The sequence below is a fragment of the Mus caroli genome, unplaced genomic scaffold (assembly GCF_978045245.1).
Source record: "Mus caroli unplaced genomic scaffold, Mus_caroli_1 scaffold_8, whole genome shotgun sequence".
NCBI classification, from domain to species: domain Eukaryota; kingdom Metazoa; phylum Chordata; class Mammalia; order Rodentia; family Muridae; genus Mus; species Mus caroli.
This window is the reverse complement of record NW_028227263.1, coordinates 134,886,648-134,892,852: the sequence shown is the minus strand read 5'-3', so window position 1 is coordinate 134,892,852 and position 6,205 is coordinate 134,886,648. Positions and strand designations below refer to the sequence as shown.

Sequence of the window (6,205 nt, the reverse complement as noted above, 5' to 3'; positions counted from 1 at the left end):
ATATTAGAGGAAAATGTCTGACAGAATGGGTTGGATGTGGAACTGTGCGTCAGGGGGACTAAGGGTGTAATGACTGGAAAAATGAATTAAATAATGAATTAAAAGAATTTTAAATTTACTATTTTCTCCTTTTATTTAATGAACATATACTCTAACAATAAAAAATTAATCACTAAACTGACTTTAAAACAATCGCACTACATAAAACACAGTGGTATAATGCTTCTACAGATAAGACTGGTTATTTCTCCAAATACTGAGAATAAAGGTGTGTATAACACCCTTCTTCATGGCTGTAAGGCCTGGACTCGTCAACGACCTGAGAGGAGTAAGCTAGAGTGGAGGGGTTTCTCAGAGTAAGCCAGTCATCTGATGTGTCAAAAATCTTCAAGGATCCTTTGCCAGAGCTCATCTGCAGATGGATCTGGATTGTGAGCATCCTCTGGGGCTTGAGCAGCATATGCCAGCCCGACTGGAGCTTCAGCTACTGCTAAGTCAGTCTGAGATTCAACTGCTGCTGATTGACCAGAATTCCAAGCTGTAACAGGGGCATGGCCATCAAGCAGGTATTCTTGCAGACAACACAGGTTCCCATCACAGGATTGAAAACAATGCATGGAAGATTCCTGGCTGCAGTTGAGGTTGGGAATGGAATCCTCACCAAATATGCCTGACCACATGGACTCCCCATTGTCAGAGGCAACAACAGGTATGGAACCAGGAAATTGGGTTGATTCAGAAACAGCGTTAGAGATTCCATTTGACTCTGGCAGCTCTTGTTTAATATTTTGGAGGTTCATCCGCCTGTACTTAGCTCGGTTGTTCTTGAACCAGATCTGAAAAACAAAGCAAACATCAATAGAATACCCCTTTGCCCCCAACTGGACCACAAGGTGAAACTTTTGAATCAGAGTTTCTATAACAATACTTCACAAGTCAGCAACAGAAAGCATGAGACTCAAGATCCCTAGGAGGTTGTAGTAAGGTAGATTGTGCATGAACTGACATCCCCCTTCTCAAAAAAAAAAAAAAAAAAAAAAAAACTGGGGAGATTCAACTAGTATGCTCTGTGTTTTAGTAGGATATCTGATATCTAGGTCACTGAGACCCTACATGGGAATAATGTTCTTTGATACTGGTTACTGGTTACTTTGATATTTGGTTACTGGAGAATTGAGGCCCAGCAATTGATGAATCAATATCCACCACCTATATTATATTTGTCCACCCTCCCCTAAGCCTTTCAGAAGCACACAATACAAGTGCCTAATGAGAAAAGGGACAATGTTGCTGTTGGATGGAGGAAAAAGAGAGAAGCTAACCTTGATCTCCATCTTTGTAACACCAACCAATACTGCCAGCTCCACAATTTTCTCCTCGTTTGGGTACTGGCACTCATCAAAATGTTCTTGCAGCAGGCGCTGCTGTTCTTTTGTGTACACAGTGCGTTCTTTTCATTGCTTTCTTGAAGCCACAGGGCCAGTTTGTTTGTTAACATATTTATCTGACAGTGGCATACAACCTATGGGAACATGGAAAGAAGAATTCACTGAGGGTCTTTTAGGTATCTATTGACTTGGATGCCCGGAGAGTCTTCTCAGAGTTTGTAAACCTTGGCCCATTACAGCACCTTGTTGCATTTGGATACCTGATTGTTTTGATGGTCCTTCAGACTCTTGCTGAAGTAGGTTCCTTTCAGGGACTGAAAGACTTGATTGCATTGTACTTCCTGGCATCACTAGGGGACTCTGATTCATTTGAAAAGCTAAGTTCCTTGCCGGTTCTTGACATATTTGGGAACTGATATCTATGGGTATATTCGAAGCCACTTGAAGTTTTTGATGCAAGGAGGGACCTTCAGCCATATGTATGTTCTGAACTTATTGGAGTATGTTCCTGTACTGGAGAACCTGGTAAAAGAAAACACAATAGAAAAGCTCCAGAGAACCCCCATTTACCCATCACGTATACACCACATTTGTTATGGACATTTTGGAGCAGGAATCAATCAGGACCCTCATTCTTTCTGAACAACCTCCTCTGTTTCCCAATCTTACAAGTATTTTCAGTATTGCAATAAATATGCATTAAACAGCAGTGTTAATAAGAGACTGTTTGTCAGGATGGGCTGGCAATTGGATGTTCTCCCCCTATGTTTAAATGTCCTGGCTCCTGTCCTTCTGGCAGGCAAATTCTGCTAAGGCAGACCACCACCTAGTCTGCCTCTTCCATGAAAAAACACAGCCTGAAGGCATCCCAAGAGTTCTTGTGTATGCAGGGAACTTCCACCAGCTTCTCTGCTCTACTGAAGACACCACAGCCTAAAAATATCTCAGAAGTTCAACTGCACACAAAACAACTGATAACCAGCTCATCTGTAACCCAGCTCTGAAAAAACACATACTGATGTAATCCCAGGCATTGTGCTCACACACAGCCACGGACACCAATGACTAATCACATCCCAGGAGTTCTTCTACAAACAAGGCAACTGGACAACTGACACCAAAGTCTAAAGAATTCCCAGGGGATCTTCAGTAACCATTCCAACTGTCTGAAAGCCTCCCTAATGTTCTGCTGCACAGAGGGAAAAAGAACTCACAGTCCTTAGACCTCCCTGGACAAAGAACAGCTACAGGCAGGCAACACCTTGACTAATCCTCTGAAGACCCAATAGTCTGAAGGCATCCCAATAGATCTGCTGCAGCCAGGGCAAAATTTCAGAAGCTTCTCTGTCCCTCTGAAAATCCCACAGTTCAAAGGCATCCAAAAAGGCCACTGTAGTCAGGGCAACAAGTCACCAGTGTGCATGTCCCAGTGAAGACTCCATAGTCAGAAGGCATCACAGGACATGTGCTGCAGTTAAGGCCACTGGCCTACCAGGTGACCTGAAGCAGGCCAGGGACAAAAGAGGCAGGCTCCATCCAGACAGAGGCAACCAGGCCAGAAAACACTAGGAATAACCCTATGTCAAGAGCCAATTGCAAGATCATATGAAACAGAATCCAGTGTACATTGGCATCATCAGAAAGAACCCAGTTCTCCCATAAGAGCAAACCCTGTATATGCCAACATATCTGAAAATCAGGACTCTGTCCTAAAATCCTATCTCATGAAGATAATAGATTCCATTAAGGAGGATATAAATTACTTACTGAAAGAAATACAGGAAAGGACAGGTAAACAGTTAGAAGCACTTAAAAAGGAAACAATAAATTGCATGAGATATACAGGAAAACAGAGCCAACAAGTGAAATAATCGATTAAAGCAGTCCAAGACCTTAAAGTAGAAGTACAGACAATAATGAAAACACAAATTGAGGCACCCCTGGAAGTGAAAAACCTAGGAAAGAGGTCAAGAATTACAGATGTAAGCATAAACAACAGAATACAAGAGATAGAAGAGAGAAATTCAGGTGTAAAAGATACCATAGAAGAGATTGACACAACTGTCAATGAAAATTCAAAACATGAAAATCTCCTAACCCAAAACATCCAGGAAATCCAGGACACAATGAAAAGACCAAACCTAGGAATAATAGATAGAGAAGAGACTGGAGAATCCCAACTCAAATGAGCAGCAAATATCCTCAACAAACTTATAGAAGAAAACTTCCCTAAACTAAAGAAAGAGATGCCCATAAACATACAGGAAACAAGGAAAAAAACCAAACAGATGAGACCACAAATGAAATTCCTCTAGAAACAAGAAAAGATCCAAGTAACATATAAAAGCAGACCTATCAGAATTACAACAGAATTCTCAACAGAACCACTAAAAGCCAGAAGAGTCTGGACAGAGGTCATGTACAGTCTAAGAAAACAAAAATGCCAGCCCAGGCTACCATATTCAGCAAAACTCTCAATCAGCATACAAGAAGAGACCAAAATCCTCCACGTCAAAACCAAATTCAGACAATATCTGTCTACCAATCCAGCCCTACAGAGGATTCTAGAAGGAAAATTCCAGCACAAGGAGGGTACATACACCAAATGGAAACAACAAAGATAATAATCATCTTTTTAAAAGGCCCAAAGGGGAGAACCACATGCACATAATGCCATCTACACAATCAAAGAACAGGAACTACCCATCATCTGTCTTTAATATCTCTCAATATTAATGAACTAAACTCACCTATAAAAAACCATAAAGCTAACAGCCTGGACATGTGAACAGGATCCAACTTTATCTTGCATTCAAGAAACCTACCTCAATAATAAATACAGTCACTACCTCAAACGAAAAGGCTGGAAAAAGTTCTCCCAAGCAAATCGTCCCATGAAGCAAGTTGGCATTGCCATTCTAATAGCCAATAAATAGACTTTCAACAATAATTATCAAGAAAGATGAGAAGGAACACTTCTATTCATCAAAGGAAATATCCACGAAGTGAAAGTTTCAATATGAACATCTATACCCCATAGGAAATCGCATCCTCATTGATAGAAAGAAACTTTACAAAAGCTCAAAACACACATTGAACCACACACAATAATAGCGGGACACTTCAACACCCTGCTCTCACCAATGGATAAGTCATTGAAACAGAAACTAAACAGACACAGTGAAACTAAGAGAGGTTATGAACCAAATGAATTTGACAGACTTCTATAGCACATTTCATCCTAAAACTAAAGAATACACATTCTTCTCAGCACCTGATGGTACCTTCTCCAAAACTGGCCACATACTTGTCACAAAACAAGTTTCAACCAATAGAAAACGATTGAAATAATCCTATGCATCCTGTCAGATCATCATGTAAATGACTGTTCTTCAATAACAACAAAAACAGCAGAAATACCACACATACATGAAAACTGAACAAGTTTCTACACAGTGATAATAAGATCAGTGGAGAAAGAAAAAAAGAAAAGAAGAGAGAGGGAGGGAGAGAGAGAGAGAGAGAGAGAGAGAGAGAGAGAGAGAGAGAGAGAGAGAGAGAGAGAGGAAGGAAGGAAGGAAGGAAGGAAGGAAGGAAGGAAGGAAGGAAGGAAGGAAGGAAGGAAAGAGAAGGCAGGCAGGCAGGAAGGAAGACATTAAAGACTTCATAGAATTCAATAAAAATTATGGAGCCAGGGGTGGTGGCCCACGCCATTAATCCCAGCATTTTGGAGGCAGAGGCAGTCAGATTTCTGAGTTCAAGGCTAGCCTGGTCTACAAAGTGAGTTCCAGGACAGCCAGAGCTATACAGAGAAACCATGTCTAAAAAAAGAAAAAAAAAAAAAAAAAAGAAAAAGAAAAAGAAAATGATGACACACTAAACCCAAATAATGGAACACAATGGAAACAGTACTAAGAGGGAAATTCACAACGCTAAGTGCCCTGGTAAGAAACTGGAGAGGTCCTACACCAGCAACCTAACAGCACAGCTGATGAGAGCTCTAGAAAATAGTCACAAACAGGGTGAAAATCAAAATAGATAGAAAGAAAGAGAAAGATTCAAAGAATCTTTTTAAAAAAGCTGGTTGTTTGAGAGAATAGACAAGATAGATAACCCCCTAGCAAGTCTAACAAAGGGCACAGAGACAGTATTCAAATTAACAAATTCAGAAATGAAAAGGTAGATATAACAACAGAAACTGAGAAATTCAAAAAGTCATCAGGTACTACTACAAATGCCCATACTCAACAAAAGTGGAAAATCTAGATGAAATGGATAGTTTTCTAGACAGATACCAAATTTCAAAGTTAAATCAAGAGTAAGTAAACCACTAAACAGACCCACATACCCTAAGGAGAAAGAAGAAGTCATTAAAATCTCCCAACCAATAAAAACCAAGGGTCAGATGGCTTTAGCCCAGAAGTCTATCAGACATTCAAAGAAGAACTAATAACAATATTCCTCAAAGTATTCCATGAAATGAAATAGAATGAACACTACAGAATTCATTCTAGGAAGCTAACTACTCTAATACATAAACTACACAAAGAAACACACACAAAAAGGAACTTCAGACCAATTTTGCTTCTGAATATCTGTGTAAAATTACTCAATAAAATTCTAGTAAACTCAATCCAAGAACACATCAAAACCATCATTCACCATGATCAAGTAGGCTTCAGCCCTGGGATGCAAGGTTGGTGTTATATGTGAAAATCCATTAATGTATACTACTATTTAAACAAATTCAAAAAAAATCACATGATAAGCTCTTTAGATACCCAAAAAGAATTTGACAAAATACAGCACATATTTAT

General features: G+C 39.7%; 1 pseudogene; it reads right to left on the bottom strand.

The window, feature by feature from the left end:
* Positions 1-377: 377 nt before the first annotated feature.
* Positions 378-1,865, bottom strand: LOC147003621 (oocyte-specific homeobox protein 5-like; annotated as a pseudogene).
* Between the last annotated feature and the right edge of the window lie 4,340 nt (positions 1,866-6,205).